Genomic DNA, 23,431 nt, shown 5'->3' with positions numbered 1-23,431 from the left:
AGGTCTCGGGAGGTAAAGTATTCGACACCAAACACATGCAGGCACATTTTATTCTTTCTTTTTGTACATGAAACTTAGGAGATGTTAGCGCACTTATTAGGCACCGGCTACTCATATTCAGATACAGGGTATACATGCGCAAATAATGAAGGCCACAGGCAGAAAAGAATCACACAATGTCACACTTAAACTAGAAGTCAACTTATATAAATGAGTGAAACATCCATTAAAGCCTTGTCACGTGAATTAGGATGAGTACTCCATAGATATGTACAGTACTCAATATTTTCCAAGGAAATCGCTCGCTCCCAAAAAATATCTGGAGAGCCATTAACTCTCGCTTTTCTTCTTTTTTTCTTTGTTTGCAGCAGCGGTAATCACCGTGTTCGCGAACAACGGGCTTCTTCGCGGATCAAATCCACAAACTAATTTCGGCGACCGCAGGAGCCTCGACCGCCGGTATAATCCGAGGCACCCTAACGAGTAATTGGTTACGACTTCCGCTTAATCGCGCCGCGCAGTCGACAGATGGCGAACGCGCGGTATAGAAATATATCACGAATACGCGGCGACGATTCTGCGGCGACTGCATATAGGCGTGCATGCAGATGCAATCTCGCTGTAATTATGAACTGGAAATTAACAGCGCACGCGGCAATTCCCTCGTTGCGACGACTAAATGTAACACCTGAGCGAGTAACGTTGGAAACGGACGGGAAAGCGCGCCTGTTTAGGTGCGTCTGACGAGAACCGATTAGCTTCTCGATGAAACGGAAGGTCGGTCGGGGCGTTTGTCGGGCCGGATGATTGAGCGCCGCATGCTGCGTGGTACGCATGTCCCGGCATGCGCCACCAACCTGCAACGTTGGTCATCATGGCCGAATAAACATGACAACATGCTCATTTAAAGAAACGTTCGTGCATCAATGTGTTTTTTTTTTCTTTATCGAGAGTGTCGTAATATTCTTGGGGAAAGCGAAGGAGGCGGCGAGGTGCAATGGGCATCTTAATTGTCGTTTCGAAATGAGGAATTGTGAGCCGCGCCTCCAGCATTCGTGAGTGGAGTAGCACACTGCAATACGCGTTATAAGCCTCGCCCGCGGCGCCAGCGCACTAAACAGGAAAAAGAAAAGCGCTTTTGAGACGTCACTTCCCTTTTGTGGTTATTTTTTTGAAATTTTCATTTTTATACTGCGCCGCTGAACACAAGGTCGCCCGTTCGACTCCAGTTCGTGAATGCGAGATTCTGATAGGGATCCGGAATGCAAGAAAACTCGTGTTCCGTGCGCTCTCTCTCTCTCTCTCTCTCTCTCTCTCTCTCTCTCTCTCTCTCTCTCTCTCTACATATATATATACATATATATATATATATATATATATATATATATATATATATATATATATATATATATATATATATATATATATATATATATATATATATATATATATATATATATATATATATATATATATATATATATATATATATACACACACACTCGAGATAGCTTCCGGCCTTTAGATCAACTAAGCCAGAAGTTCGCCCGGCGTATAACAGTACACTCGGACGAACGCTACCTCCGCGTAGCCATACCGCAATCCATAATATACAACGGTGCAAGACGCGCTTCGAAGCCTCGTGGTGAAGGCAACACCTTCCCTCGCGCGGTATACGTTCCTCCTTTCCACCGTCTCGTCCCAGATGCTTTACGCGTCTCGTTGCTGTGTTGTTGTTCTGCGCGCGTACGTGCGTGTTCTCCGAGCGACCAATTGCTCGGGAGAATCAGCACGAGTCCCCCCTCACCATCGGAACACCGCGGTGCTCCCTGTTTAGCGAGGATCCCCGTGTTTTCCGCGACGCTTTGCTGCAGCGAGCCAGCATGGCTTGTTTGTTTTCTCTGTTGCTCGCCTCGGCGACATTAGGAGTTCCCTTGGACACCGTTCCTGCGGGAAGAAGACTTCTTTTTCTTCTTCCTTCTTTCCTAGATGAAAGCGTGGAGTCAACGCAGGCGCGCTGACGAATTGACCAGAGCAAGAGTTGGGCGCGGTGGTCTCCGGCGTCTTGCTCGGACCGTGATCGAAGGGCCAGGACCCGTTCGCGGGTGCCGCCTTTATTACCGTTGCCGCGCGTTAATGGAACACTCTGATATTGCGCACATATCAGTTTTAGTGGGGTCGTTTGCAAGACGCTTCTCGGTCGTCTATATAGCTGTGCGCTCTGGAGTCGCAACTGTGTGGCGCTGACTCAACAAGGACACAACCATCATTTGAACATGCGCTTGGGCTCGCTGGTTTGCTAGCGTCACTGACACTAGCAGAAGAGAGAGAAAGTTTATGCAAAGCAGAAGGCACCTGCGCATACTCCTGCATTGACGAACGGCTTCACCAGGGTCTACTGCACACACAGAAATTCGGCTACAGAATATTCAGCAACTTAACTATATACGCAGCGATATCGCCATGCACCCTCAAGTAATCACGCGTAAAAAAAAAGGTATTACCATTTATTTGTACGCGAGATGCTGCAGTCAAATTCCACCATGTTGGCGTCTTTTTGAGCCAATCGGAAAGGCAGCAACAGTCCCGTGGGCCAACCGGCACTGACAATGTGGCATAATTTGACAGTGTTTCCAATAACGAGTTCGGTCATGCCTCAATTATGTAATGTGATTGCGCAACAAACGTTGTCGTTCATATATGCACTGCCTTCCTTTATCTTCTTCCTATTTCTCGCATATTTATTTCTCTTTAACGAAATAATTCAAAAATGGTGGGCAAACCTCGAATATTTATAATCGGCGAACGGCATCTACAAGTTACTTCCACAATTTCAGTGCACATACGCGCGTGTACCCGTCGGGCGTCGATTGCAACAAGTTTACTCCACTGCGTTCTCCATCCTGCACCGTTCCTTTCACGTATCGCAGTTGCGTGAAAACACGCAGTTGTTGACCCTTGCCTCGTTTATCGCAGCTCAATGTTGAAGAGCTCGCGCAACTGGGCACACTACCTTCGGCACGCCAAAGCCTCCGCGGCAGCTAGACCCGTCTTCCATATCTCGCGCGCGCCAGTCGGGCACGCGCTCTCTTATGGAGGCACGTGCCGATCTCCGTTAATGGAAAAAACGCAAGCGTGCGGTGTGGCATTAAGCGGATTGGGGGGGGGGGGGGGGGAGGCAAGCAAGAAGAAGCGAGCGCCAGCCAGCTCCTCCTGGCATGCCAACGCAATCAGCCCCGGCTCCTGCCCCCCCCCCCCCTTTTCCTTCTCCACTATACGGTCTGCGCGGGAGGAGGTGGGGGAGGGGTGGGTGGGAGAGCCACCGGTCTGGAGCACAGCCCGAGGGGGTGCCTCGGCAGCACGCTGCGCACAAATGCGATTTGCGCCCCCGCGAGGTTTCCAGAGGCCGGAGCCGGAGCCGTAGCCGATGCCGGAGCCAGAGAGCTCGCGCGGTCGCTCGCTCACGCCGGTGGTTCCTGGACCCGCTGCCGCTGCAAAAGTGCCGAAGAGGAGAGAAAGAGGAGAGGAATAAGGGGAGGGGGGGGAAGCGCCAGACTACACAGTCGAGTAAAGGCTCTGACTCCCCCCCCCCCACTTCCTCCTCCCTCTTCCATTCTGACAACCAGCCGCAGCCGCGACTCTCCTGCGAAGCGTGACTCAGCGAACCCCTCTTTCAATTACCGCTTCGTTAGAGAGCGCAAATTGAGATCGCGCTCGCGTTCGCTTAGATGGGTCTCCCCACCTCGGCGCCCCATTGGCCGGAGCCGCCACGAGGGTGGGCTCCGAGGAGGCGGAGCCTGTTCGCCCGAGCCCGATTCCGCCCTCCCGCTCTTTCTTTTCCCATTCCGCCGGGTGTATCCCCCGTCTCTTCCTCTTCATCCTCGGAGCGCGATCGATGCTTTAACTGGAGACAGCTGAAACGCGCAGTGTTTTTTTTTTTTTCCTTTGGCCGCGGGGGAGTATAACTCGGCGTCGACCTCTCGGGGCGCCTGCGTCGACGCTTTCATCTCCTCGCGCAAGCCGGGTTCTCTCGGGCTCACCGCTGGTGGTCTGCTTTGTATGCTACATGCTTCTTCGCGTGTTGCTTTCGCCGTATTTTTTTTATTAGTACCGTTTTCTTCTGTTTTTTATCCTTATCTTTAGACGCAACACGTCCATCGCAATGCACCACGGCAGCTTTTTCGAGGCAGCGATAAACAATGCATTCCGGCCGCGCACGCCGCGTCGGACTCCAGTCACCGACGCTGCCGTAGCGGCGCCCTTACAACGTCGGCGATTTCCGGGCGAATTGTAAATCGCGCATCGCGAAACCGCGCGCGATCTCTAGCCGGATGCCGGAACGCTTGCGTCGACAACTTCGGCTCTCTCCCCCATCTGCGCGCACGTAGTCCTGTTTTTAGGAGCAACACGATCAACACTCGGCAAAGTTGTTTAAGAAGATAAAAACAAAACTGCTTCGGAAGGGTATTCCTCGGCGTCGAGTCCAGAAGTATATTCCCCCTGTTAGGGGTTGGGCGGTTTTTCGTAAAACGATGTCGAGCTACACCTTAGATGATGTAGCACTTGTTGCCTTGCTCAATTTTTCTCTCTTTCTTTTTTCTTAGTGTTGGCATTCGACTATTTTGTTTCGCAGCATTCTGGTGATTTGTTAGTAGCCTGCATAATTCATGAGCTGTATTGGTAGCGTTTCAAAGAATTCATTGAACGTTTTCTTTTCTGAAGCTGTATGGTGGTATTGCTAGACATGTTGCTGCATTTTTTGTTTGTTGTAGCGTTCGTTTGATCTGGGTTTTTATTCCCTGATTTTTCTCCTGGGGGCTTCATTTAGCATTTTACTTTTTGTCCGTGTTTTCGTCGCTGTATAAAATACGGGGTATCCGAGTTTACACTTGTTATCCCGTCTGTAAAAAGTGGGAGACAGTTGCAGAACACTGTGCATGCCGCTGCTGAGCAGCAACTACCTACTGATAGTCAACCACTGCGCATGCGCAGTCACTGTGAAGACCTACCGACTGCCATAGTGAATCTGTGTTCCCCTTCTGCCATAATAGCGATGCGGCCCATTTAGCAACAGCGACCACGACACGCCAAACGGCAATCTAGCTTTGCCTCATGTAGACACATTATGCGGCGAAGCCTACCTACATTTTTTTTTTTTCACGTAACACATTGACGTATTCTAACAACTATCTAGCGTGAAACATCATAAAAAGTAAGGCAGAATGTGCTCACACACAACTTTATCAATAATGCATCCACATTCCGTGCAACGCGCTTCATCAGTTGCCTGAGATCACCCATCACAGCAGCCGCGTGTCAACACCAGGCTATGCGTTTCCATTCGGTTCGCATGGTTCGTGTGCACACATGACCGCAAGGTGGCTTGTACAGCAGCTGTGTTAGAGGGCAGTGGTAAACAGAGCCTACATCCTGAGTTCCCACCATCATAAATCCCCGACACCGCGGGAAACTCCCAACAAGTCTTTAAAGCTGCTGCTCGTTCCCAGAGTTGCCATCGCCGATCTACACGATAAACCCTGCACCGAGACAACATGGCAAGGCAGACACGAACTCATGTAAGGCTGAACCAGTTGGCGCAGTTCATCTGTCTAGTTGTTTTAGTTTACCGCTGGGCTCTGGCTAGAGAAGACTATGTGGTGCGTCATTATAGTACATGCACGTACAACCGTTCGCAGAAGTATCACAGACTCGCAGAGCAAAGTGAATTTATTCATAATTCAGAAGCACAAATATAAATTGACGAGTGCACTATCGAAAGTCTTCATTGTCAAGTGTGGACTGCATGGAGTCTTCTATGTCCAGTTGCATCCATAGGCGGAGAAGGAAAACGATTTTATCGCGAAATCCCTGGTCCACGCATACTTTTGCTCAGGAGAGTGCGTGCAAAAGAGGCAAAGAGTTCCGCATGGCTACATTATTTTTTTTTTGTCATCATAGTTCCCGCAGTGGCATCCCATTGATTTTGTCGGCAAGGGAGACGAGCAGGCCATAGATGCCGGTATAAGTGCTACACTGATGAATTATTGCAACTATTCTCCTCGACTCTTACAAACCACCTGTGGATCAAAGCCCACTGCAAGCATATTACTGTCGCTGAAACAATAATCCAAGAAAATCAGGAAAGCTCTACACCTGTGTCTTCTGCTAGTGTCAGTTGCCATAATGTAGCCCCCAAGCTCTTTCAAGCAAAAATTATTGTAGAATGTCGCTTAAAAAATGAAGTGTGGCAAAATTTAAATTTTGCAAATTCCTTAAATACATACTTCCAGTCTGTGTTCACTGCTGACGATGGTCGCATTCCGGAGGTGAATCCCCACAACCAGAGACCACTAGACATGCCAACGATAACTGAGTCAGGAGTGCTCAACTTAATACTATCAATAGAGACAAAAAAAAAGAAAACGGCCCGGACAATATTCCCAACACTTTTCTCCAAAGATATGCCGACGTCAACGCGAAATATCTACATCTAATATTTAACAAATCCTTATCAGCATGTAGCCTTGCAAAAGAATGGAAAATAGCGAAAGTAATCCCCTTTCATAAAGCAGGAAGCAAAAGTGATGTCGGTAATTACAGGCCAATATCGCTAACGTCCACAGTGGGAAAATTATTAGAGCATATCATACTAAAGCATATCACGAGCTATCTCGAGTAAACACAAATATTATCGCCTATCCAACATGGTTTCCGGCTGGGACTTTCAACCATAACCCAATTACTTGAATTAACGCATGACTTATCTCAAAGCATTGATAATCAAAAATAAGTTGACTTAATATCATTAGATTTTTCGAAGGCGTTTGATAGAGTAACCCATCAAAAACTAATCAGCAAACTGAAAACAACTTTTTTTTGCAACGGTTCTATCGTCAATTGGATTGAAGGTTACTTAACCAACCGGTTTCAGTATGTTGTTAACAATGAAATTTCTTCCATTGCAACAGTTACATCGGGGCTGCCTCAAGGGTGCGTCCTTGCTCCTGCTTTATTACTTATTTTTAATAATGATTTGCTCTCTAACATCCGAGTTAAAATGAAACTTTTTGCCGAAGACTGCATCCTTTATATTAAAATTAACTCTATGAATGATCACGTTGATTTAAACAGCGCCCTTCATGATGTAGTGATATGGTGTAAGAAGTGGCAGATGGAACTGAACATTAAAAAAACTGCCTTTTTATCTATTACCGGCAAAAAACATAGGTTGGACTTAGAATACACTATCAATAACATACCACTCACACGAGTTCATGAGCATAAATATCCTGGCTTGATCATTTCACATGACCTAAGATGTGAATTGCATATTAACAGTATCATACCATCTGCTTTAAAACGACTGTCATCCTCAGAAGAAGACTTCGAGCTGCGCCACCGGAAATTAAGCTGCTATCATACAACGCATTTATTCGCCCAGTTCTCGAATATGGTAACGCAGTTTGGTTTCCTTATACACAACAGCTTATTAACAAACTAGAAGGAGTGCGGCGAAAGGCAATTAGATTAATCTTTAACAAATACAAGAATAGCGATTCACCTACCTAACTGCTAAAACAAGCTTGTATTCCTACTCTGCGAAACCACGCCAAACTAGCAAGACTAAAATTATTGTTCTAAATAACACACAGTGCATTACGAATAAATAATTCGTTGTATATATGCCTAGCTGACACCAGATCTTCCCGCCATAAGCATGCACTAACACTTAAAGAATATGCATTTCGCACTGACTGCTTTAGATATTCGTTCTTTCCTCGTGCAATAAGAGAATGGAATAGCCTGGACCCCTGCATAACGACTAACACATCATTGCCGAAATTTGTAACCCTTGTAGAAGAACTGTGGCGCAATAATTAGATTATGCTAGCCGGAAATAACACGCCACTCACGTTGTTGTATAATATAAAATCTGTATAAGCACTGTATTTGCCTATGCAACTTCACCCCTTTTTGCCAAATTCAATGTACCATTCATGTTTTATTTTCTGCCATATGTGCATATCTGCTTCGTGTCGATTGCAAATATCATTGTTGAAATTATGTAAACCTGTTTTTATCGCTATTTGTGCGTATACAATATATGCTCAACCTGTAAAAATCCCACTGGGATTGACAGTATCTGGAAAAAAAAAAGCGGCCGTAAATCTCCCAATTGAAAAATCTATTTTAGTTACACGACGTCGAAGGTAAAAACAATGGCGGTCAATGACGACCACTGTACGACGACAATTCCGAAGGTGTCACAACGCGTCAAACGTCGCAAAACTGGCTGGAGTCGATTCCTCTAAGCTCATTAGTGTAGGCTTTTCCCGGCTGCTTCCCCCATGAAAAACTTATGGTTATGAGCGTGAAAATGATAGACCTCGAAAATCGGGTGCTGTATCACCAGCGGCTGTCACCGTAACACTATGCGAAGAACGGCACCTGCAAAAAAGCCTTTGCGACGCTCAACGTGTTCACAGCGAGGCGATCGACGAAAGTTCGTATTTTTATGTGACGCGATGAAATGTGGATCCTTTCGTTAGTGGCAATGTTAATGGGGAGTAAGAGCTTACCACGCTTACGTCACCCACTACACTAGTCCAGTGGCTATCGCGGCGTGGCGCTAAGCGCAAGGTCGCTGGTGCGAATCCTGCTCGCCGAGGTCACATCGCAACGGGGGCTCAATGCGAGGGCGGTCATGATTTGAGGTAAAAATGAAATCGGAGACAGCGCCTCCAGACTCCTCACCCCGGGCTAAAAGCGTGTCTCCAAGCCGGCGTGTGGACTGGAGCATTTTGGTGGCTTATTTATTCATTTTGTGCGGCAATTTATTAAACTGAATAAAAAGAATGCGACAATAGGTTTATTAAAAAGTGAGACCTGGTTAGTTGCCCCGTGACCTCGATCGGCGAGCGAAATACTCCGTCCTTTCACAAGCTCCAAATTTGTTTAATACAATCACCTCGCAAGCAAACCCGCTTTCCTTCACCTGTTCAAGTTTTTTACTTTTTTTTTTTGCTCAACGACGCTCAGAGTGAGTTGTGCCTCCGGAAAAAAAGAATGTAGTCGCTAATATCATTGTCGAGTCCGTTACGGTTAAAAAAGAAGAACGAAAGAAAAAAGATCGAAACAGACCCGCGAGCGAAAGTGGCTTAAACCTGTTTGTCAAATGACTGCGAATCCAGTCCTGAATTAAAAAAAAAACAAATCTCTTATACGTAACAACGTTTCTTCATAGGCGGGAATTCGGGACCCGCCATTGCAGATAGCGATAGGCGTGATAATATGAATGAATAGAATTTATTGATAGGAAAGGCGTGATAATAAATTCGTCCCCATGTATAGGGACGGTTGTGGACGACGCGACACTTACTACGCAAAGGGAAGCTTTATCAATATAGACCCCGACCTTTAGAATATCAAGTTAAGAGTTGAGCGTCAATATCCTTCCATACGGCATTTCATTTTGTTCTTAACATTACTTTCTTTTTTGACGCAGGGTGGTTCTCATACCACGGTGTCAATGATAAGATCTGAAATTTCGGCGTGAAACTTGTTTAAACGTTAAATTGATTCACCCGAATTTTACATTCGGGATTATTCGGGGATTTCAAACACAAAGACAACCTTTGTCTAACGCATTGAGGAAATTAGATGATCGTCCTCTGAGTGAACAGACGCTACTAGAGCACCGTCCCGACCGACCATCGGCTCAGAAGGCAGTGAAGGCACTTTTATGCTGTCTCAGAACTTCTGGTTTGCGCGAGCGTCTTTAACTCAAGTGCTGTCCGTACGCGTATCTACACCTTCTCTCTCCCTTCTCTCGTTTCCCCTTCTCCCTTCCCCCAGCGTAGGGTAGCCAACCAGACTATTGACTGGTTAACATCCCTGTATTACTCTCTCTCTCTCTCTCTCTCTCTCAACTAAGTGCAGGCACTTACGTGGAAAAGGATACGCGCGTCTCGTACGCCGTGGGAGCGGGCTCTCATACTAAGCGCGTGCAAGCGAGACATCGAAGGCTACGTCATCATCGTGACGCACACGGGAACACGAAGAACCGTATAGTACACGCTCGTCTTTGGCAGTGCGCGTAAGGATCTATGACAAACTTTCGAAGAGCTTGTCCTGCCGGCTCCTCTAATAGGCTTTATTGTTTTCTATCTTTTTTTATTTCTTCGGGGACATTGTGTATCGACTCGGGCGCGACATTTTCGTCCCCTCTCGATCCGCTGGGTCAAAGCGACGCTTCGAAGGAAAGGGCCTCGCCGGGTCATCGCATATAGCTATTCTGATTTGCTGTGTGCGTCTTGCAGCGTAGCGAGCACTGCGGGTGTAGGAGCGATGTGGAAATAGTGGAAGTAGGCTTTTCCACATGGTTGCCCAGCACGAAGATGGCCGACCTCCGGCTCACGGCACCACCGAGGCGAGTGTGAGGCTTGCAAACAGCGTAATAAGGATATAGGATATAGTAATAAGGATGCGATAAAGTTGTGTATATGTGTGGGTCCTTTGTTCGAAATAAAGATTTTTGTAAATTAGCGGCCCGTGTGTGTCACGTCTTCCTTTCGTCCTCGTCTTTTCACGCCTCACGATGTCATACCAACAAGCCCAAATCACTGCATTACAGATGAGAGGGAGGCTGGAAGCAGCTCGTACTTTCCCGCTTTGGTTCCACGGCCCCGCGCGCGGGTCAAATAAAGGCGTGTGGGGAAGCGCACTTGCAGAATCTCACGTACTTTCTTAGTGTTAAAGGAAGACCAATGGACAGCGCACAAGCACGTGCGCTCCCTCATACTGCGTCAGAGAGCTCTTTGAAGAGGCACAACATGCATCCACATTTCGATTGGTTGCACACGTCACACGACAGTGCCACTGGGAGAGGATAAAGCGCAGGTCTCGTGACGACATAGCTTGAAGAAAAGAAAAAAAAGAATACGCGCGGCGACGTCATGGAAGAATTATCACTCTACTTCACTACTTATCGGTTGGAACCTTTGCTAGCGCGTGTCTGTTACTTGCAATATTTGCCTAGACGCGTGAATAAGCGTGTGATTATAAGCACACACGAAAGCGTCATTTCGTGCTCGACTTTAATCAGGGAGAGCGAGGACCACCGGAAACCAGCCCATAGCAGAAATACATCGAGGGATCCTGGATCGACGGAACGCTTCCTGGCCTTAACAACGCACCTACGCACGCACGTGCATAAATTAGTTAAAACGAATGATTTCGATTGCCTGAAAGGCTACTTTTCCCCACCACTTTCACATCCGAGAGCAATTCCCAAGCACTGCAGCGCAATCTCAGTAAGGGTTTCGTTAGTGTTGATTCGAATTGCATGAGTAAAAATGCATTACGCATCAACCCAACAAAGACAACATTTATAACATTTGATTAACCACGAACATCGTCGGTAAGCTCTTTAGAAGTATTACTTAACGATCACACCTCGTAATATTTCAGTGTGTTCAAAAAAGATCACTCCCGGGGACGTATTTTCGAACGGTCACTTTCGGCGATATGACTTTCAGTGCGCGCTTATTGGTTGGATGAGCGAAACCGGATGGGCAGAACGGGTGGTTGAGCACGACACGCGAAAGGGATAGTATCACCAAAAGTGATTATCCTCGAATACGTCCTCTGATCTAGAAATGGACTTTGCGAAGTCATTTGAAAATTTAGTTTTGGCTGTCGCTAATTTGAACACAATCGGCCCCGAGAATATGCGGTGGTGTCATCGCGCAGTTTGGTTACATTAACAGAAACCTAAAAAAATTAACAGGTCTCAATCTTAAAGTGCTAGCGTCGGTAAAGTACAGTTCGCTAACGAGTGGTAAATAGACAGAGATACAGCGATAAACAGTTGGATCTTTCTAGGAAATAAATATCGCAATTTCCTGCAAAATTACATGACTTGATTTTTATACCATTGCTGTGCACGGGAAATTGGTGGCTTCCTATAAAACAGGTATTTATTGTACGAACATCTGCCACAATGTAGTGATTGTAGCAGTGTACCCATTGAACCATTAGTAATAAGTGGCTAAGGAATTCTTAACCTTCTTCTGAGTCTAGATCCCAAGAAATCGTGTGGCCACGATGATATCGCAAACGATTTTGTTCCGATATGCATAGTGGTGCAGTAAATACCATGGCACGATTTATCACAAATCTATTGAAAGAGCTAAACTACCATTGGAATGGAAAATAGCGAAAGTAATACCGATCCACAAGTACGGCATACCGCAGCCCACTGTAACTTCCGGCCTATATCATCCACCAGTACGTCGTGAAAGTTACTCGAGCACATAATTTTAAGGCATTTAGCTCTTTTTGTAGACAATAACAACCTTCTGTCTCCCCATCAACACGGCTTCAGGAAAGGATTATCTACCATGACTCAGCTTACCGAAGCAGTCCACGATCTTGCGCTTAGCATCAACAATTGTAGCCAAACTGACATAATTATTCTTGATGTATTGAAAGCGTTTGATTGGGTGAACCACAACAAACTAATTTCGAAACTACAAAACACTATTGGGGATGGAAAAGTTACAGATTGGGTGAAAGGCTTTCTAAGCGGCCGAACACAGTTCGTGGTTTTCGAATGTGCATCATCAAGGACAGTTTCAATTAACTCAGACGACCCCCAAGGATCCGTCCTGGGGCCATTATTATTACTTATTTTTATAATTGACAACACGGCCGACATGGACTGCAGAATTAAACTTTTCGCCGACGATTTCATCATTTACAGGGAGATTAACAATCGTGATGATCCCTCGGAAATATAAATGTTTCACTAGACAAGACAAGATTGATGCGAGCAATCGAAAATGTCTATCAATATATAAAAAATATTCTGTATGACGATAACAAGGAAATAAGAACCGTCCGAATTTAGTTACATAATTAACAATTAACACACCAACGCAAAGAGTTACGCAGCAGAAATATATCGGTGTCACCTTGGCTTCGGATCTAACTTGGGATAATCATATTAACAATGTCACAGCAGCGGCTCTGCGTAAACTGTTTCTCTTATGAAGGCGCCCCTACCACTGGAACCGATACATACTAAACTCTTAGCCTACACACCATTCGTGCGCCCAATCTTAGAGTATGCTAACACTGTGTGGCTTGCGCATATTGTCACTAATTTAGCCAAAACTGACCGGGTACAAAGGAAGGCCGTTAGGTTTATTCGTAACATATATAAGCAAACCGATTCGCCCACTAATCTTTTAGCATCTTCCCGACTGCCTACGCTCGAGACAAGAGCAAAACTGGCACGCCTGAGGTTTCTGCACCAACTCCTGCATAACCACAGCCGGATCGATGCTTCCAAAGACATCTTTCTTGCAGAATCTCGAACACTAAGACACAAACATTCATACACTCTAAGAGAATGCGCTTACATCAACGATTGCTTCAAACATTCTTTTTTTCCGCTGACAATCACTGAATGGAAGCGTTTAGACCGATCCATTGCTAACACAGAATCCTTCGCAGATCTCACCTCGAAAATTGAAGATACGTTTAGTAAGTAGTCTTACGTTTTTTTCTTTCTTTCTTTCTTTCTTTCTTTCTTTCTTTCTTTCTTTCTTTCTTTCTTTCTTTCTTCCTTTCTTTCTTTCTTTCTTTCTTTCCTTCTTTCTTTCTTTCTTTCTTTCTTTCTTTCTTTCTTTCTTTCTTTCTTTCTTTCGTAGCATAGAGCCAGCTGGCTGCTTTCTAGGTGTGTGTATCTTTTGAGGTGTATAAGTTGGTCCGCCGTTCTGTTTCCATGTAACTATAGCGTTGCTCTTTTCAGTTTCAAAATGTGTACTGTTTTTATGCCGCCTGTCAAAGAAGCACCAACGTAGTAGCTTTTATGAACGAACACGCTGTCAGATAAATGTCCACATCATGTCCAGCATGGTAGAAGAGCACTTAGAAAATTCCGGGGTATTACGTGCCAATACCGCGATCTGATTATGAGTTGCGCCGTAGCGGGGGACTCCGTATGAATTATATGGCCGCAAGGGGTTCTTTAAAAACGCTAACCCAATGCACAGTACACGGGCGTTTTCGCATTTCGCTGCTTTCGAAATGCGGTCGCCACATTCTGGGTTTGACCCCGTGCTTATCAGTGCAACGCCATAGCCACCATGCCCCCACGGAAAGTGAGGTGGTCTCTCTGTGGTGAAGACTGTAGCGGCTGGCGTCTGAGACTTTGCGGCAGTGAAGACGGTACCACGCAAGTTGACGAGCCTCGTAGTCGTGATGGATGACAATGGCAGCATCGGCATGGAACATTCCGGATGCGTGGGGAAGCAGCATGCCGTCGAGCACTGTCGTAACCTCTCGGTTATGGAATAAACGGAAAGGGATGAGCCCTCCACTTTCTCGAATGCCAGCGCTGTACGTGAAAGTTAGATAAGGGAGCACATCGGTCCTGTTCCTGTGATCAGTGGCAACGTACATTAAAAGCATATCTGCGGTGGTACGTCTTGTTTAGTCTTTGGGTCAACCCGTTGGTTTTGGGGTGATAAGTCGTTGTTTCACAGTGCGCAGTGCCCATCGCTTTCAGAACCCCCTGTGTATCATGTCCGATCACTAGCAAAGTGATGATTACCGCTTTGGTTCCTTACAGTGGAGGTCGAGGTTAGGGACGAAAAAAATGGGCGATATCTGCTGTGGTCTCCATAGCTCTTGGCAGCGCCTTTGTTTCGCGTTACAGAATGAGGCAATCGGTAGCGATTAGAATGCAACGGTTGCAAGACGAAGATGTAAGGAATGATCCGAGCAGGTCCGTACCACTATGCTGAAACGGTGCCCGCGGAATGGCTATGAGCTGTAGTAAGCGCTGCTAGGTGCCTAGGAGCAGTTTCACCTCGTTGGCAATCGCCACCTGTGCGTAAGTGTTGCTTCGCAGTCTTTGCAAGACGTTGCCATGTAGTAGGCGTGGTAAACTATTTCCAAAGTGCGTATGAACCCTAGATGTCCGGACGATGGTTCACCGTGACACTGGTCCATACGGGTTTCGGCACTCAAGGTCTTAAGGGCTTTGCTCAAGTTCTTAAGGACATGTGAATTCTGCGAACGCCTTTGACTATTATTGCGCGTAACATCGCATTACTGTGTGCATTTTTCTTGTTTGTTTTTCTTCTCTCTTCCTTCTCCTTTTATTCCCTTTACCCCTTTCCCCAGTACAGGGTAGCCAGCCGGTATTCACACTGGCTAACCTCCCTGTATTTCCTTCCCTTTCGTCTCTCTTTCTCTCTCACCGTGACAGGCACGTAAAATGTCGCCACGGAGTTTGATCGGCGTAAGGAACGGGTAGGCAGCTTGGGTAGGGTTGATGCTCTTGTAATGAACCCCGCGCGAAAACAAAACGGCGACAGCGAGCATGCGAGATTGGGAGCAGGGGTTCATGCGCGTCCATCGAGGTCAACGAGAAGGCGGCGCAGCTCCAATTCGTCGTGCTGTTGCCTTGTCAAGTCAGGTGCCGACAAGGCGGAAATAAAAGGATGTTGACCGCTTCAAGGTTGGACGCGTGCCACTGAAGGTGGGAGCAGGTGAGACACAATTCAGCGTCGATATGCTTGCGTTCGAACGATGATGACGTTCCATAATTCGAAGGATCCATCGTGCCAGACGGCCTGAGGAGTATTAGATTTGCGAGTTATCAGAGCGAATGATGGTTGTTTACCACCATGAATGGGCGTAGTAACGCACGAGGCCGGTCTATTTGGTGTTTCATCTTGTTAAACAGCGCGCAACGAGATAAAAGATGGCAAAAAATGGGCGGCCGTACAAGTGTAGTCGGAATAATTCTTCTCAGACGATAATAACATGCGGCTCACATGCCGCATGTTATTGTCAATGCCTTTTTGCCACTAGACCGACACAGCTCCGGGACCGATATTGCTGGCTGGCGTCTGTGTGCGATTCTGTGTCGACATCCTCGTGAAAAATGATCGAGTCCAGGTGATACCATCAGACGGTATTGGAGCGAATCGAAGGCATGGCGTCCTTTCCCCAAACAAAAGCGACGTCATCTCTTGTAAGTTGGTTCAGAAATTCAGAAATTTCTTTTAAAAGTTCACGACAAAGCGCCTATAGTATGCGCAAAGTGCCAGAAACTGGTGCAAATAATGCCTTAATGGTTGACTAATAATATTCATGCTCGAATAATATTCAGACGCGCCTATTTAACAGTGAGCAGCAAGCTGAACCGAATAGACCAGCGCAAACAATGACGAGGAAGGGCAAGACAAGGTGTTTATGTGTGTTATTTCACGTTACCTTTTACTAACGTACAATCTACGTGGTATTATGTAATTCTGAATGTACATTACGCTATGATTTAGGTACTGTCGACATTCCGTTTATTTTGTGCTTGTCAAGCAGCCGTTGAAACTTTTTTCTTGACAGCCTGTTTCTTTCTGTAAGAAAACTGAAATAAGTTTGATTGATTGATTGATTGATTGATTGATTGATTGATTGATTGATTGATTGATTGATTGATTGATTGATTGATTGATTGATTGATTGATTGATTGATTGATTGATTGATTGATTGATTGATTGATTGATTGATTGATTGATTGATTTCGTAGCGCTTAATTATAGCACGATTTCATTGCAATGCGGTGCCTCGTCGTATTTCCTCTTTCAGTTTGGGCCGTTCTGTTCAGCAGAAATTACCAACATGCCCGTTTGTATAATCTATTAAGAAAACTGAAACCGAGATTCTTGTTCTTTCTTTCAGCCGCGTTTTGCCACATGCATCGGCAGCTCGGATATAAGCGTCCGGATTCAGACGGATTTTTTTGTCATGGGCCTTCAACAACGTGACTACGGAGAAGCAGCCGTGCATAAAGCCGGTCAACACGTCAACCATATACTTTCGAATGGCATAGTGATGGAGGAAACCAGACAATCAGCTTCATACTGGTAGCCGTTCCTCTTCTCCGCAAGCGTTTTTATTGCAGGAAAAGAATGAAATTTCTCCAATGGTATACCGGCGAGGGCGCCAGCGTTTCGCATTTACCGCTCATCTCGTGAAAAGAACGAATGCGAAATTCGCGCCTCCATTTGATCTCCCAGTCTGCCTCATCTACGAACATTCGCAGTGGTAATAAAATTGTGCCAACTTGTGGTTGTTGAAGCGCTGCGCTATGTGGCTGGGTTCCTTTTACTAGCGTTAGCAGTTTCGTGGCATGATCAAAAAAGAAAAAAAAAACATTGCTCGCAGCCTTCAGTGCAATTCCAAAAAAAAAAGAAAATAAACAGTACACTTTTGTGACCTTGCAGAATCGCAGCCTAATTTCCAACGAAGCTGCTCCTTTCGAGCCGTGGCAAGAGGAACTACTGCAGTTTCCTGTAATTAAATCGCATATTTTAAAACATTGCCCGTATATCACTGATCTTGCCGGCATATAAGACACCTTCGAGCGCTTGTTAAGAAATGTTGCGAAGGTAGTAATTCATCCACATACATTTTATTTCGCAAGAACGTTTGCTCCACCCCGTTTTCCCACCCCGCCAGCCGCTCCGTTTAATCAAGCGCGTCACCCACCATTGCGGAGGTGCTGGCTTACGCACAGTCCGAGCCCTGACGTAAACTGGACGCACCCTCAAGGTGTGCGGCACCACGTGCTTGAAGCTCACGAAGCTTGAAATTGAAAAGCTGGAGCACATCCACCGTGAAAGTAGCCGAACGGCGACTCCTTTACTTAAACTTTACTCATTACATCATTAGCGATTCTCAAGCGGCCGTTAGAAATTATGCAAAAGGTAGGATCTCTCCTGAGGCATGGCACATCATCAGAGCCAATGAAGCAAAATTCTCCAATGCAGAGAAGAACGGCAGGCAATTGCTCTGGTTCCCAGCGCATACGACTCCAGACATTCCCGCAGTCAACCTCAACGAGGTAGCACACCGCGAAGCTCGAGGTCTTACTCGCCGAGCTGAGCAAAGAGTGACTTCCATCGGTCAGGAGAACGCGGAGGAGGAAATCTGCAGAGAAAAAGATATGTTAACAAGATTTGGCGATATCACCAAAGTCTATCAAAATCGGAGGCGACTATTACCACCGCCTCACACTAAACTGAACAGAGCTGAGTCCGTTACTTGGAATCGACTACAAACAGAAACTTATACGAGTCCCGTGTAACTAAAAACTTTCTACCCCGATATATATGAGAGTGATATGTGCAAGCTATGCAAGTCTGTTAGAGCCACCCTTCAACACATGTTGTGGGGATGTGAAATATACCAAAATAAAATGGCAGTCTCCCAGAAAATCTACGGGCGCGGTGGTCGGCCGTGCTGCTCAGCTCAGAACTCCAAGACCAACTTTGGGCCATCCAGCGAGCCAAGGAAGCCGCATGGGAGCAGCAGCTCCCAGTGGCCATCTAGGCGGCTCTAGGCCCGGGCCTCCCAATCGCCGGATTCCAAATAAAGTTATCACACACACACACACATAGAAATTGAAAAGCTGGAGCACTTCCACCGTGAGAGTAGCCGAACGGCGACTCCTTTACTTAAACACAGCCAAGTAGAAATAGAAAAGCTGAAGCACATCCACCGTGAGAGTAGCCGAATGGCGACTCCTTTACTTAAACACAGCCAAGTAGAAATTGAAAAGCTGGAGCACATCCACCGTGAGAGAAGCCGAACGGCGACTCCTTTACTTAAACACAGCCAAGTAGAAATTGAAAAGCTCCAGCACATCCACCGTGAGAGAAGCCGAATGGCGACTGCTTTACTTAAAGACAGCCAAGTAGAAATTGAAAAGCTGGAGCACATCCACCGTGAGAGTAGCCGAATGGCGACTCCTTTACTTAAAGACAGCCAAGTAGAAATTGAAAAGCTCCAGCACATCCACCATGAGAGCAGCCGAACGGCGACTCCTTTACCTAAACACAGCCAAAAAGAGATTGAAAAGCTGGAGCACATCCACCGTGAGAGTAGCCGAATGGCGACTCCTTTACTTAAACACAGCCAAGTAGAAATTGAAAAGCTGGAGCACATCCACCGTGAGAGAAGCCGAACGGCGACTCCTTTACTTAAACACAGCCAAGTAGAAATTGAAAAGCTCCAGCACATCCACCGTGAGAGTAGCCGAATGGCGACTCCTTTACTTAAAGACAGCCAAGTAGAAATTGAAAAGCTGGAGCACATCCACCGTGAGAGTAGCCGAATGGCGACTCCTTTACTTAAAGACAGCCAAGTAGAAATTGAAAAGCTCCAGCACATCCACCGTGAGAGCAGCCGAACGGCGACTCCTTTACCTAAACACAGCCAAAAAGAGATTGAAAAGCTGGAGCACATCCACCGTGAGAGTAGCCGAATGGCGACTCCTTTGCTTAAACACATTCATGTAGAAAATGAAAAACTGGATCACCTCCACCATGAGAGTATCCGAACGGCGACTCTTTTACTTTATTACAGTCAAGTAGAAACTGAAAAGCTGGAGCACCTCCTACATGAGAGCATCTGATTGGCGACTCCTTTACTTAAACACACTCATGTAGAAACTGAAAAACTGGAGCACCTCCATCGTGAGAGTATCGGAACGGCGACTCTATTACTTAAAAACAGTCAAGTAGAAATTGAAAAGCCGGAGCACCTCCACTGTGAGAGCATCAGAACGGTGACTCCTTCTTAAACGCACTGAAGCAGAAAAGTTTTGCAAAAAGAAGGAAAAAAGGAAATAATGAAGAAATAGAAAGAAAAAGAAAAAGGAAAGGCAGGCAACAAGTAAAGTGTGAGATTTACGATATAACAACAGTTTCACCGATAACGAGGAAGAGTAAGATCCCGCGGATTTGTTTACAAAAATAATATAATAGGTAAGTAGAACATAGTAAATGAATAAAAGCCGCAAAACAAAGGAATATGCTTCATAATAATATGAGAAAGTATAGAAAAACGTCCACGAAAAGTCCACGTCTAGTCCACGAAAGGACTAGACGGTCGACGATGTTAGCTTGTCTTTCAGTGAGAGCGCGTATTATTCCTGAGCGGTTGACTTCAGCCCAGTGCCAAGATGAAAAGCTCCTTCAGAGCTCTTCCTATCTAATAAGCGCATTGCACCAACTAAGTCCACTTGCGCTTTTCCTAATCCTTTGTTGACGACAGTCAATAAGAAAGGAAGAAAAAAAAGATTATCGCTGAGTTTCGCTATTGATTACAAATTTTCTGAGTAAATGCATTCGGCCAACAATGAATGACAGGCAGAAAGCATCATTTGTTGGTTTGGAGCAGGAACACAGGTTGAGGTAGAAAAATTTCGGTCATGCGACTGGCTTTCTTTTGAATGCACGGTCAGAGGATACAGACGGATGCAAGATCTCCGGCTGCAGTGGTGTCACACACGTTATGTAAGGCAACGTACACCTATGGTTCACATATGACGAGAGTTGTCTGTACAAATTCCAAACGACTCCATAGGTGGCTTGAGGTGAAGCCCACTTCTATAATCCTGCCTGGGGTTTCCCCCGTATTGCTAAAACGGTTCCCGTAAACTATTTCTTTTATTTTCGTTGAATATGCTTATTCTTTGTGCGTTTTGCACGTCTGCATCAAAACTAAAAATTTTGGGGGTATTTACCTGAGCCGTCATTATGTGGCTCATTGCATTACCCTCTTTGTTTTCCCCAATATTTTCCTTGTAGCAGTTCGTGAACTCTTATCTCCCGTCTAGTTATTGTTCCTTTTCCTTCAATTGAATCGATATTGTATGCTTTCAATTCGATCTTTATTTCCACCAAAATCTGCAAGACAATGATGTTGTAGTCAGTGGACAAAAAGCCAAGTAAATGGACTAGAAAGCGTTCACTGACCATCACATTTAGCCGCAAGCAATGCTGCTGTCTAAGGAACTGCAGCTGTGTGCAAACTAATATAACGTAATAGTGGTATTTTTAGATGAACAATGCATAAAAACATGCGCATCACGTGACTCAAAAATTGCTACGAGGACAACCAACGTAAAGAACGAAAAACAAAGCAGATAGCAATGAGGGCAATGTTGTGGTTGTGCTCAACCACGTCTGCTACACGTATTAAGCAAATCCAGTAGTTTAAAGCCCTACATCTGGTCACCATGGCAACGTCGCTGGCATAAACTGAAACTTAGAAGAAATACCTAAAGGATCTTTTGTATAACATTTGTAAGCTTCTCCATGGCAGATCAACCAGTGTAACTAGTGTAACTGTCCTGTGCACTATTGTCCCTTTCCTGTTGCACCTACCCGCCGTGCTTGTTTAGTGGCTATGATTTTGGGCTGCTAAGCATGAGGTCCCGGGATTGAATCCCGGCTTTCTTTGCCTCTTCCTTCGACTTTCCCGCTGCTGCTGTGGTTGCTGCTGTCTGATACAGCGCGTCGGAGGGTGGTTCAGAGCGTGTGTATACATAACAGAGCGCGGAAGATAGGAAAGGCGACGCGAGGAACTCGTTTGGACCCCAACCGCGTCTAATGTGCACAGTACCCTCTGGAACTCTCTGGGCGTCGCCACATTAGCCTCTTTGTAGCTGTAATTATCCGTGACCAACCTCAAAAGCATTGCAGAAACTGCAGCCCTTCCCTCTCTACTAACTCACTCCCGCATCTACTGTGACCCATGTCGGCGTGAAAGAGGGTCGTTGAAGAGCGACACATGTGTGCACATTGCCACCTACTTAGTGACCCGAGTTGGTCCAATGGTTGCTTTCGAACGCTGTTACCTCAACACAGCCGCCCGATGCGCTAACCATCCGACCACGAACTGGCTGTTGACCTAGGTAAGCTGGAAAACGCTTACATACATACATACATACATACATACATACATACATACATACATACATACATACATACATACATACATACATACATACATACATACATACATACATACATACATACATACGTACGTACGTACATACATACATACATACACACACGCATACATACATACATACATACATACATACATACATACATACATACATACATACATACATACATACATACATACATACATACATACATACATACATACATACATACATACATACATACATACATACATACATACATACATACATACATACATACATACATACATACATACATACATACATACATACATACATACATACATACATACATACATACATACATACATACATACATACATACATACATACATACATACATACATGAAGAGCTTATATTGGGGCCTTTGGTCCCACTAAACATACGAGTATATGTGCGACAAGAACCGTGTGGGTCATGCTACAAGTTTTACACGACACAGGACAAGCGTCAAAAGCTCAAATAGGCTGCAGGGCCGACGACTAGCACCACCGTACCGATATCTTAGCGCTTAGCCTAAGGCTCAACTGACAGCTTACCGCTATGTCAATGAAATAAAACGTGTACAATCATTGCACTCTACCGGTACTAACACATAGGGCCTACACATGAACAATTTAAACGATTGCATCAAAAAATTCGAAATATAAAAATTTTGACTGAGCAGTGAGAGAAAGAAAATTGACATGTTGAGCTTTTTACGTGTCACCAGAAGAACGTAGCACAAGGAACACCTATGTTGCTAAAGCAATTGGCGGCATAGTAGCATAAATGAAGAGCGCTCGCGAATGGAAGCCTCGAGAAACACTCTTGTTTAGCTGAAGAGACCACGAACCAAGCAAAAATAAATTATCGGCGGCATCACTTTCATTGGATAATTAGGAAGGGGGGGACACACCAGTAGGCAATGAATGCGTAATGTAGCGCATATCGGTGGGATGCAACTGCATCATCTTGCAGCCAAGACTACGATCTGACCTTAGGGAAGCCAGCTTTCTTTTTTCTTGTTTTAGGGCGTTCTCATTGTTTCTTCCTCGTTTGCGCCCACATTCTTCTCTCCGTTACGTTTGTAACCATATCGACGAACAAGTCTCTCTCTCTCTCTGAGGTATCTGGATAAATGCAAGGGCACCACGCGTCGCGCCTAAGTGTTCGCCCTTTCCCATCAGAACTGCGATACGTCTGCAAGGGAATCCCCGACGACGCAGTCCCAGCCGACGATCGAATTCACTATGGCGACCGGAGCTTATTCCTTTCAAGATGGCGGCCGGCTGCCGGCGAGAGCGGAAGAAGAAAAAAATAAGCACAGCGTTGCCATGGCATTTTCTCTGAAGAAAACGAAAATGGTTCTGTTTTCGAGAGGCAACCGGGGGAGGCTCTTAAGATCCCATTTATCTGTGCACTCCGCCTTCGTGGACTCTCATTCGCTTCAGAGCTTGCGCTGTTTCTTCTTTCTTCGCTGCCGAGTGAAGAAGCGTAGTGCCGCTGTTACTTTACAAAAGAAAGCAAAACGATCTTGTAATAACCGCGTTTCGTAGCGTTGTCGTGTGTTGCCCTTTCCTCTGGCGTAAAT

Source organism: Dermacentor albipictus, chromosome 7 (genome assembly GCF_038994185.2).
Source record: "Dermacentor albipictus isolate Rhodes 1998 colony chromosome 7, USDA_Dalb.pri_finalv2, whole genome shotgun sequence".
Taxonomy (NCBI): Eukaryota; Metazoa; Arthropoda; class Arachnida; order Ixodida; family Ixodidae; genus Dermacentor; species Dermacentor albipictus.
This window is presented reverse-complemented; position numbering follows the sequence as displayed.